This window comes from Ammospiza nelsoni, chromosome 4, assembly GCF_027579445.1.
Source record: "Ammospiza nelsoni isolate bAmmNel1 chromosome 4, bAmmNel1.pri, whole genome shotgun sequence".
NCBI classification, from domain to species: domain Eukaryota; kingdom Metazoa; phylum Chordata; class Aves; order Passeriformes; family Passerellidae; genus Ammospiza; species Ammospiza nelsoni.
The window spans coordinates 46,796,259-46,808,749 of record NC_080636.1 but is presented as its reverse complement, the minus strand read 5'-3'; the positions used below and the strand labels follow the sequence as shown (position 1 = coordinate 46,808,749).

Below are 12,491 nucleotides of genomic sequence, written 5' to 3'. Positions count from 1 at the left end.
GACAACTGTGGCTGAAAACCACTCACAACTGCCACCAGGAGCAGGCTGACTGTAGTTTAAATGAAATATACTTGCCACGTGTCCTAACATAAATTCTAAATTACACTGAGTCTGACATACAAAAATCTGTGTCCCCAAAGGCAAAGAGGGGAACAGCACAGAAGACAATAAAAAGATTTTCCCCAAACATGTAATTAAAAAAAAAGGAAAGGCAATGTATTCAAAACAAACTCTCACAGCTCTGTTTTATAGTGATAGAGAGGTCACCTAATCCACTGCCACGCCTTCAGCAGGATCAGCTCTACATCTGCCATCCCTGAGATACAAGCCCAGGCACTCCTGAAGATTTCCACAAATCAATACTATCTCCCTAAGCAATCCATTCCAGGGCCTCAATATTCTTGAAACTGGGAAGTTTTCTCCTTCCCTTCCTGTGTCCAACCTTTACCTGCTTTCCTGCAATTCAAACCTTGTACTACCCGCCCTGTAACTTCTGCCCCACAGATAACACCAGGGTGATTACAAGGAAGCCAGCAGCACCCAAAATTTATAACCATTTCTCTGCAGGCACCTGACAGAATTAAGGAACAGATTGAAAAGAAAAAAAAAAAGCCACAAGAAAAAGCTGGTATGAAACCAACTTGATGTGCTGTGTCAGTTTGAAATGGAGTACTGATAATTAAGTACAGTTACTAATCTCTTATTCCATGTAGTCAAATACAGTTGTACCTTGCACATGGGCTGTTTGCACCAGGCCCATGCAAGTCAAGCCTTCCTGCAGACAAGATGGCATTTATGGTTATCTCTTATCCACCAGTCCTGTTACTCTGCCAAACAGACATTAGATTAAATTTATCAAAACCAAACCACATCATACCATGTTAGTTGTTTTTCACCTCTTTGTTATCTCCCAGCTGTCTGCAAATAGTTTGTCTGATAATTTCTTCTGGCATTTCTCATCTCGACTGACACACTTCTAATTTCCCACACCTTTTATATCCTTCTTAAATCAAGGCACTAAATACACAAATTTTTCTTTCAACTCTGAATTTTCAGCAATCCTGATAAAGATAACCTCTCCTCTGCAGACAATCAGTAACATTTTGAGAACATATCACCAATTCTATATTGGATATCTGTTTGAGGTTTTTGGCCTGGGCTGTTTTTCTTTGACCTTACCTATTTCTTGCTACTTTTAATTATGTTAGCTGACTGCAAAATTACTGTTTTTAAAGAAAGGGCAATACACAGGAGCATTGAAATTTTATCTTTCCTACTGTTATCAGTTTTTTCTCCTCAAGGAATAGCAGCTAACACTTGGTGGACATTGTCTTTTTTCTGCTAACATAAATGGAGTTACTTCTTGTAAAACATACCTCACAGGAAACATGATCAATGCACCTTGAACTTGCAGTCTTGCTCTCATTTTTACATTACTCTTTCACATTTAGTGGCTGCTCTATTTTCTTCCTGCTGGGGTTTAACATGTGAGTGAGGAGGAGCTCAGTTTCACTGAACCCGACATTTAATACAGTGCTTTGAGACCTCAGTGCTCTTCCCAGCCAGTTCCTTTCTTTCATTATACTTGTTTTCATCAGATCTTACTCACAAATCCTCTGAGATGGTGAACATCTCCTCTCCATCCTTTTCAATTTCTTTTTCTTTCTCCTCTCTTTCTAAGCAAAAACTCATAGAATCACTTAGGATTCTATGAAAAGACCTTTGAGTCCAACCATTAACCCAACACATGCATTTAAGATCACTTCACAGTCACTATGTCCAAAAGATTTCACTTCCCCAGCTGATTTTTTCCGATCTGACTGAAGCTAATTTATGTCTCCCCACTAACTATTCTCTGTCCTTTGACATCAGAGGCATGGTCACTGGCAGACTCCTGCTTGTATCACGCCTTCCCAGCTGATGTTTATCTCCCATTTGTTATTCAAATCTTTACCAGAGACAGACATTATCATCCAAATTCTATGCCATGGGTGACACCACTTGTTATCTTCAAGCAGCTTAGCTTACTTGAGCTTGCTGTTTTGGTAGGGTAAAGCACTTGGAATTTTTCAAAAGTTACCACAACCCCTGTTTGGACAAAGCAGGTAAACTCTCAGACACACAAGGTGGTCTGATAGGTAATTTGATTTACAGTCCATGGAAGAACAGGTTGACCAACAAACCTTCAAATAGAAATTCCACATGTAGGGCTACCACTACATGTGATATATATATTTATTTTATTCAGATTTCCCAGGTGCTTTAATTTCTTTGCTTTGGTCTAGAAGTACAAGCAAGCATATTATGTACAAAACAAGCTACTTTTTTCAAACACATACCTGTTATACAAGTTATCCTGACAGATCTTTTAGAGCACTGAACTCAATCTTGACTGTACACTAAAATTTCCAGTTCTGCTTGTTCACCCCTTACCTTTTTTCCATTAGTATGAAGACACCTAAGGCATTTGATTACTCCCTGACTTATCTTCGTGCCTGTCCCATGACCTACATGACTAAACCTATTTCCCCTCCTCCTCCCTCCCCACTTTGTGTTGTTGTCTAAGTTGCTGTTATTTAGATTTGTTCCTGGAATTTGGCATCCACCAGGTTTCAGTTTAAAGCTCTTTACTTAGGGTTAAAAATCAATGTTTTTCTTTCTATTAAGCATCAATTAAGTTCTCGATGTTATTTTTTCCTGCAAATCCATCTCTTTTTTTAAAAAAAAAAGTAGGAGGTGCCAAAGAATGTACATTTTAGATCAAATGCATGAGATGAAAGCATCCAATCAGACTCACTGAAAACTATCATTAGTAGAAATGAGAGAATTGCCTATACTTCACATCATTTTGCATAAATGTAAAGTTAAGATAACAACTTGCTTTGCAAATATTCAAAAGCCTGTTGTTGAAATGCAACATGAAAGAGTGGGACACTACAATAATAAAATGACCACGTTTATATATGCAACAGAATGTATCAAAATTACAAGGTTAGTTCTAAATCATTTATGAAATTAAAGGTACAGTGAGTGAAATATATATATACACACACACATACATTCAGTCTTTTCAGCTTTCCTTATTAACTACCTGATTCCCTAGTTGTAGCAAAACGAATATTTCTTTGTTAAACAAATATGTAACTTCTATAAGCTTCTATATCTGAACACATCACTACACAACAGAGTTGAAATTATTGTACCTTTACAGGCATTTGAATTTGTAGGTATTATTCTACATTTTGGAGATAGACAAAAATCCCTTTCTTTTTTCTGTTTCTATTTATGCAGTGCATAAACACAACTGAAGGAACAGATATTTCTTTCCAGGTATATGATTGTATTTGCTGGCATGAGAGAAATGCTAAGCACAAAAAGAAACAGAAAAACTCCCAGATGAGGCAGGCAGAAAACTGCACTGAATAAATTCAATTGTGTGCCTGTTGTGAGGCTATATGCTTCTTTACTATGTTCTATTATTCCATGCCCATAAAAGAGAATACAGTAGATTAATACACACAATAAAAGAGCCACCATCATTACTGCAGTTCAGTCTGACAATCCCCAAATTAATTAGATTTGTCCTAGGCATTCCAAAGGGAAAAAACCCCCAACATTACTGTTTGGGAAGCAGGAAGAAGAGGAGCTGCAGTGGCTGTTTGAGCACTAAGCTGCTCCTTCAGGACAGGGGCTCTTGAACTGCCAGCCTGGAAGAACCAGGCTAATCAACACCTGACATTTTAAAATCTTCATCATTCCCTCACCAAGCTGCTCCACACCTGCCTGCCTCATGTCCTGCACACCATCACAAAGCCCCTCACACTTCCACTGCTGAACTGATTGCAGGATTATACTGCCCAACCTCATTTTGAGAAAATCCTCTGCACAAATACCAGACGAAAAGCTGTTGAGAATTTACCTTCCTAGTCAAGCGCACTTAAAGACAGCTTTCCTGTTTGTTACCACATATCTTTATCCATCTCATTTTCCATCTTAGTAAAACAGACTATCCTAATGTTTATTGCACTTAGTTGAAGAGGCAACAGATGGAGCAGCTTTCGTGTGTCCCATTCAGAATTATTCTCCCATACTCCCCAAAGCACAATTCACAGCATATGTTCCTCAGGCATCACTCTTGGGCCTTATCAGCTACCCTGCAGTTTGGGTTTTTCCATCCCCAGCCCCAAGCAGATACAGTTTTTCTGTTTTGCCTGTAAAGCTCCAATGGATGCTTTCTGTATTGTTACCATAATTTACTCTCAAGAAACACTGTTAGGTTAGCACTGTGTAACCCTGACTCTATACTCTTACTGCACTGTTGTATTTAGTACTGGAACTGCTTTTGTAGCCTCACAACAAGTGACAGAAACCCCAACTTCCACTTCCTCCCTCCAATTATTCATACACAAATTGTTTACTGTGGATGAAAAGCACCATTTAAAATTAAAGAAGGTATTAACAAAAAAAGCATAGAAACACAGAATGATTTGGTGTTGTGCTGTTGACTGCTGAAGTTTCCATCTGTTAGACTTTGATCATTTAGGGTAATCCAAGATCCTACAGGTCACAATTTCTCTTATCATGGATCACCTTCACTTTACCTACAAACTGAGCTTTTTTTCTAATGTCCTGCTGAACTCTACTCCAGGAACGTGTACAGCAAAGACAGTCAGCTTAGTGTATCATGCTCACTATTACTGCAGGAGAGCTGATGTAGTTAAACCAAGACTTGTTAATTAACTGCTCTAAGATGGAGATCATGCTGTAATCCCACTCTGAACAGATTTTCCTCCTGAGGTTCATTCCTACCTGCCTGTTACTGTCATCTTTATGCTGCTGGTACTTTCCTTTCCTTAACTTCTGAACACTGCTCTATTTCTTCCAGGACCTAAAATAAGGTGCTGCCAGGGCCCCTTCCTTCTCTCACGTTCTAAGATATCACAGATCTGTAGCACACAACTTGCATCTCATGCAAGGTGCCCACCTTCCCTTCTCCACATAAGCACTACCAGCTCTTATTAGGACATGACAAAGGAAAAAAACCAAGGAAAAGGCACTGCTGGTGGTCTGTGGACTCAAAGTCCACTCATCACATATGATCCTTGATTCCAGCCTTCCTCTCACTCCCATCAATTTAAACAGCAGCAACCACAATTGAGCCCAAAAATCTGATGTCTCCTACCTGCCTGCATGGTCCTCACTCTGTGTGAAGTTATCTGCAAATGTGACACAGAGGGGAATTTGATAGCAATTGTTTTGCCCCTTTTATTTCTTCATTATGTACATTTCCCCAACTGCCTTCTTTTCATTATCTCAATTTCAGTTCTATTTTCACACTATTTTCTCACATTTTGATGCTAACAAGCAGACCAGGAACCTTACCCACCTCCTTCTTTCTGGCACCTCCCCTGCAATACTTTGAACACCTCTGTACAACTCAACCCTTGGGTCAATGTAATTTTTTTCCTGCCTTTTTGGCCTGGTTATTTCTTTTTCAGCAGTCATTCTTCAATCACAAAATGTAAAGACATTAACTATTGGAGACACATTTGCTCCTGGACAAAGACAGAAGATTTCTCACCATTCGCAGTGTATTGTTACACATCATCACACACAAGAAACTGAAACCTCTTCAAGTCATGGCTTTCAGGAGGCAATATTTCAATACTACCTTCTCCCAGTATTTAAGACACACTACATCCTTTCTGCTTCACAATCCACCAAATCCTTTTCATTTTTTCATTGAAAAAGAAGACAGGAAAAGAAACCTAAACCCTTGCACAAGCTATGAACATGTGCACAGAAAACTGAAGGGAAGGGAAATAATTAACAAGTAAGAATTGCTATGAAGGTCCATCTAACTAAACAGCTTATAGGAAAACCTGTAAGGTTTAAGTCTGAGCCACATTGATTAAAGCCAAAATGTTAATGCCTATAGAAGTAGAAGACAAAAAGGTCTATGTAAGTTGTCATTACTAAAATGCCTCGGGGAAACTTTCTTATGGTAATTTAATCTGAAAAGGTTAAAACCTTAAACGGTATTATGTTCAGTCTGTAGGCTGTGCTTCCATACAATGAAAGAGGAACATACAGCTTGCTCTGGCAGAAACACTGACTGCTGCTATGTGACCCGTTAACTCCACAGATTTAAGGGAAAAGCCTAAAGAGAAACATGCCACAAAGTACTTAAGCCTCAGGCAACGCTCAGCGGTTCTAATGGGCTGGAGAACACCAGAACACAGAGTTTCCTACGAAACACAGCACCAGTTAAAGCCTAAAGACCCAGTTACACAGAAATACTTAGATGTTCCAGCACAGTCAAGATGCAAATTTACCTTCTGCAACTCCACTGGAAAGACAGGCTGAGTTGGCAGATTCTTTTTAACCCTCTTGTGGCATGCTCTTACAGAAATAGTTTCTCATCTCTCCCATAAATTGGTACGATCTTCAGTTGGTATCTTGCCTCCATCATTGTTGAGTATTAAATAAACCACAGATAAACAAAACAACATGATTATAACTGTAATGAGGTAGTTTTTAACTGAAAACTCCTACTAAAAGGAGAATTCAATCTTCTATTAGATCAAGATCTGCTGGGCTAGGGTCTAACTAGCTTCAGGATTCTAGTCAAGCATAAGTGAAAGATGCAGGAATGGACAAAAATCTGGGAAAGTACAGAAGTAGAATGTTGCCTATTTACACATCTCAAACATTGGTAAGAAAAATTCCCTTTAGAAACCAAACCCTTTTATTTAGGTAAGGGATTTTTAATGCCACATTCTTAGGTGTGACCTCTGAGGACACACTAACAAAATGAATTATTGAATTTCAGGCTGAGATGAAAGAGAAAAAAAGCTGTATTTAAAGATGTAAAAGGCTGCCCCAAAAAGGAAAGAAAGAATTTATTCTCCATGTTTCTGGAGAACATCCTAAGTAGTAAAAATCTTGGATTATAGCAAGGAGAAACCAGCTCAGAGTAACATATGGATTTTTTTTTTTTCTAGAAGAACTGTGAAGCATAAGAGCAGATGAAGGCAGCATCCTCAGCTTTTTCTGTCTGGTGAAGGAGATGGTGGACTTGATTTTCCTGAGCTCCCCTTCCAACCTTCTCAATTGTCAACTGCACATTTGAACTTTACAGGTGGTAAATGTATAACAAACACACTGGAGGTTTAACTTCTTAAAGAATCTTGCAATTAATGTATTATGCATTCAGATTCTTCTTGGCATGACACAGGATACAGTCAGTGCTCGCCTTTGTTTCTACCATTTGTAGCTCTACAAAATTGAGAGAGTCTAACAAACTCTATTTACTCTTGCAACCACTGGAGAGCTACAGCTCCCAAGATTGTAGTGAAGCTCTGGAAGCACAGGGAAAGGCTCTGCAGCAGCCCTTTCCACAAGGAAGTAGATTAGAAAAAAAGAAGTAGATCACTCCCAGACAGTCTGAGACCTGGGTGACAAAAACTGAGTCATGTATCACCTACAAAGGATTAATACTGAATTACTAATGTCCTCTAGAGTAAATTGATAGAAATCCCAGCAGCTTTTGGGTTTCCAGTAGCCCAAGCTCAGGTATCTTTAACTCTCTGACCTCTTCACAGCAGTCTTGGAACTGGGGTGCTGCAAACTGCAGTAGAAGCACACACTGTGATTAATTCACTAGCAAGGGAAACTTCCAAGTTTGTAGGGTTGTACCCTACAAAGTCAGGATACTCCTAATTCATCTCAAATTTCCTCCAAAATGCACTCAGATTTTTGCAATTAAGAATAGGCTACTCCAAACCAACAAAAAGCTCACTAGTTAATTGCTCAATAAAGCCTACACAACCCATTATAATTTTAATTATATTACTGACTTCAAAGATGGCACAAAGAGTTCTAAAAATGAACAGCTTCTTCACACTTCATTTGTCATCGTTTACAACTCAATGTCTGAATCTTTTCCCTCATCTAAGCAGGAAAAATGCACTTCAGTACTGCAGATTCAAAGTCCCTGGACAGAAGTCACAGAAGGTTTGCTGAACAAACCACTGTTTTAGTACATTGTCAGACAAAGAATTCAGAACTTGGAATAAAACTTGTTACCCCCATATAATTTAGATAGGAGTAAGAACTCTATCACCTACAATTTGCAACTTTCTGATGATACACAACTTTTGAGGGAAGATGGAAGAAAAATATAAATAACTTAGTAGCATGGAAAGGCGATACAGGTGAAGGGCTGGGGGAAGGAAATACTTGTTAGCTCTGGCTGACACTCAGAGGTTTTTCCTCTGAATTCTGCCCTTTATGAGGTTTCCATTACATTGCCAAAGACAAACCACCAGAGGCTCAACCCCTTGGAGTTCTCCAAGCAGGCAGAAGGAACTTTACATAGATAACAACACTTGGCACGGGCCCTGCTGCACTTCAATGCTGTCCAAGGGAGTGACTCACACAACTCACACAAGGCTTTCAAATTTAATCAACATAAACCCCTGCTTCAAACTTGCAGTCAGCAGAGAACCTTACATGACCTCTCACACCTCTTTCTTACACTCAAGTCTACAGGTATTTGCATATTCTAGAGAGCTTTAAAACTATTAATCACTTAACATCATTGGTCATGTTAAATCACAAGGCAAATCTGATACTCACGAAGAGATGAGGAGTTAGAAACAGAAGAAAAGCTCTGATACTCTGGGAATCTGAAAAAGGAACCACTGCACTGAATTTAGCACCAGCATGCATAGAATCTGGTGTCCTTTCTGAAAAAAAAAATATATATACTTAAGCTCTGGGATACAGCTTCCCTATATTCACTTTTGGTAAAGAGGATGCAACATCAGCTTCAGAGAACTTCTGTGAAGCTCTTAAAGAGTAATAGATTTGTTCAGCAGCTCTTTCTGATTTGGTTTTGTGGCTTTACTTCTTTTAAATGTCTAGGTTTTTTGGGTGTCTACTGATCAGGGACATCTACTTGCATGGGAGTGCAACTTTAGCAATGCAATACAGTGGAAATCTGAATTCACAGCTTCATTCTTTTTCCTGGTAAAAATCACTTAGAGCCTCTTACATTAAAATAGTTGCATGAGAAATACTTTAGTAATTAAATGTTAGGATACCTCACAAGCAAAAAATCACTTGGACACCACTGACCCAAATTCAGTACGTGAGGAATAAGGATGTGAAAAGTCTGACAAGATTTGAAATTCCCTGAAAAGACACCTAGAAGATGGAAAGAAACTTCACCTGGGAATGAGAGCAAAGCAGCTCCACCTGCATCATCCTGCAGGGGGAAGATGTGGAAATTTACTATTTTTTGGTGATTTATTAATTGTAGCAACACACTCAAGCAAAATTCAAAGTTTGGTTTAAGTTTGTACTAGACCAACACACCCTGAAGGTTGAGTTTGGTAGGAGTTGAAAAACATGATGTTATTTAATACCTTCCACCTCTAAATTCTCTGGTCATGGGTTTCTTTCAAACTCAAGAGCAATGGCTGCAAACAAGAATCAGCTCTGCAGGGCAAACCATGCCCACACTCCTAGTGACAGACACTGTCTGTGCTGTGAATGAAGCAAGCTCTGCCTCCCACCAATAATCCCAACTGCAGCACAGCCCATGGGAATGATGTGCCTTTCCCTACTGTCTGAGGGTGTTTAATGTCATCTCCTCTGCCTGGAAAACATCAACCAGGAACATTAGGGAACTGCCTTTCTACAGCCTGGTTTGCACAAATCTCAGCATTGCCACAGTTTATATCAGGGTTGCTCTATGCCCTCATGGCCTTGGATAAGTGGTATCTGCCTGTATTCCTCCCAAATCACTGGGAGCACAAACTTGCTGCAGCAAAACCAAAACAACCCTAGAGACAGCATTACAAAATTACTCAGAATTTAACTTTTCTGTATCAACAGGCAAGAAGAGCTTAATGGTCCTTTTGAATTAAATTCTTTGTTTATCACATCATTTCTTAACTTCTGGTGTCTGTAACATCTTTTCCTTCCCTTCTGCTTTACTTTCACTGAAAATCTGAGTGTGAGGGTTCAGCGCTCTCCCTCACATTTTAAGCTGCTTTCTGCTCCAGCACTGAGTGCCTGATAAGAGAAGGGATGTAAGTAGCTGTTCTTTCTCTCAGCTGTCAGTGCAGCAACAAACTCAAAATGCTAAATACATTTGTATAATTCAGCCTTTCTGGTTCTTTGAAAGATCTGCCCCTGAAAGAATTTTTAGGGCATTTAAAGCTTATAAATGCATAAGAAGTTTTTAAGAGGAGACATTTAAACAGTGTGAGAAACATCTTAACTCTGAGGGTCTTTGCTTGCACATGTATCACTAAGACCATCAGGACTGCTGAAAATCTATTTAAGAAACATCCTTCAGGAAAACATGTCACCATTTTAGCTAACAAACTTTACATTGTTTATAAACTAGCATGTTACCAGACATTAAGAAGCTTTTCTTTCTCAGTATTTCCGGGACAATCAGCACAAAAATAGAGTGGTATCATCTTGTTTAGCACTTATGAAGAGAAGTCTTTCCATTTTAGGCCATGAATACATGGCTGGGTCTGGAGCAGCTGTGAAAAGCAGAGCAAAAATTTGACAGTGCCTTTAAAGAAAAAAATCTCTCTCCTCTTCTACTGAATAAACTGAAATAAGGCAAGAATCGATGAAGCACTTTGTGTTTCTTCAGTGCCTTTACACAATGAGAGATGCAATCATCTGACAGGAAAGTCTTCCTAGAACTCATCTCACACCACAACAGCCTCCACTTAACAAACTCTGAACAGAGCCCAGCATCGAAGTGCTCAGTGGCAAGGCTTAGAAACCACGGAACATCCTAAATTATAGTTCTGTTAAAACATTCCCTGCACGCTTCATAAACTAGCAAAAGGTCCCTCAAACAAATGACTGAGGAGTCTGATGGTGGGAAGGGGGTGGCCAAGTGCCCCTTGTTTGTGGACAGAGATTGTTTCACCCAGCAGAACAAGCCCAGGGTGCTGCTGTCAGCAGCCACCTCCTGGTCCTGTGCCACAGTGCTGAAAACTTATATTCCCTTGTCTCCAACACCCATCTCCCTTAAATCTCAAACAGGAGCACCAAGAGCAGCCACCACAGCTGCTTTTGAGAGCAAGAGATCAGGATAAGTGGGAGCAAGGGAATACATGAAGGGTGAAAAGAAAAACCTCCTTGACTGAAGCTGCTGTGCTACCCCATAAGTATCTCCAGTGTAATATCAGGAGTTCACAATCAGTGCTGCACAATTTGAGAAGGAAATGACCATTGCTGGATCTTGTTTTTATTTTATTTTTCTAGTACAAATCCAAGAACCATGTATATTGACCTCCTCAAACCAGCCCATCATTTATAAACCCTATGTTTATAAAAATCAGTCTAAACAAATATCTCTTGTATTTTATATTTCTAGGTTGCATTTTTGTCTAAAGACATTCACCTAGCTCCTGTTCAGTGCAGTAAGCAATCACTTTCAGAAGAGGAAGGATTCCAGCTCTTACTGAGAACTTGGCTGTACTAAATTAGTCAGATTTCCCTGTAATGGACTTTTAAACATAAACAGGCTCTTACACACCAGATTAATCCACTTTCATGATTTTAAAAGACTGCCTGAAGCTAGATGGCCAGTCTGCTATTCCATTTATAGACACTTAATTGCACCCAGTTTTTATTCATTAGAATTTAAGAGGGCTTAATACCTCTGAAATTAGGACCCTAATAGCTGTTACAAGTTACATATTCGCTTAGCAGCAAACAAAAAATCCAGAACTAGTCTCGGTTTAGAGTATCTGCTTTAAGACACTACGCTGAGAACAATGTGGACATGCATCCTGTTTATTCAGCAGGCAAGGACATAACAGCCCCCAGAACTAGAAGGCACTTTTACACCACCATGACAATGACAGCAAGCACCACAGTTCAGCTTCAGTGCTTGCCTCCACAATCCTAGCAGGCAGGAAAGAAAAAAAGAGAGGAGAGGAATTTTAAACTGGAAACAGGCAATAAACCCTCTAGTACCACAAAAAGTTACTCCACTACACAGTACCAAAAAAAATTCAGTTTAACCAATGTTGCAGACAAGTTTTATGCTGGCAACACATTCAACTGAAGCTCTGTTGATGAAGACAAGCCTTACCCTTCAAGAATTTTCCTTCACTGTGACCCAAAGGAATAAAGACCAATAGACACAGGCTGTGCTCAAGACTGTATATTGTTCCAAGTGTATCTATGGATGTACACTTATATACATGTAATTAATCCTTTCATACACCCTTATACTCACAGAAACAGAATTATCAGTGACATACTCAGGAGACTATGGTTTGTTAGGGAGCACTAGTAAAACAAGTCTGTTTCTTTCCCATTCAGCTTAGACAGCTGACAAACCTCTTAAGGGGCAGGCTGATCAATTTCTTGATCAATTCCTGATCCCATCAACACTTTGAAGTACTTACAGAAGAAGCAGCAATAAAGATTTGACACAATCT

The 12,491-nt window shown here is 39.3% G+C and overlaps 1 protein-coding gene across 2 annotated transcripts in view; it reads right to left on the bottom strand.

The window, feature by feature from the left end:
- The window catches only part of ANKRD50 (ankyrin repeat domain containing 50), a 39,444-nt gene that overhangs the window by 24,142 nt on the left and 2,811 nt on the right, over positions 1–12,491 (bottom strand). The gene's annotated exons all lie outside the window — the stretch shown is intronic.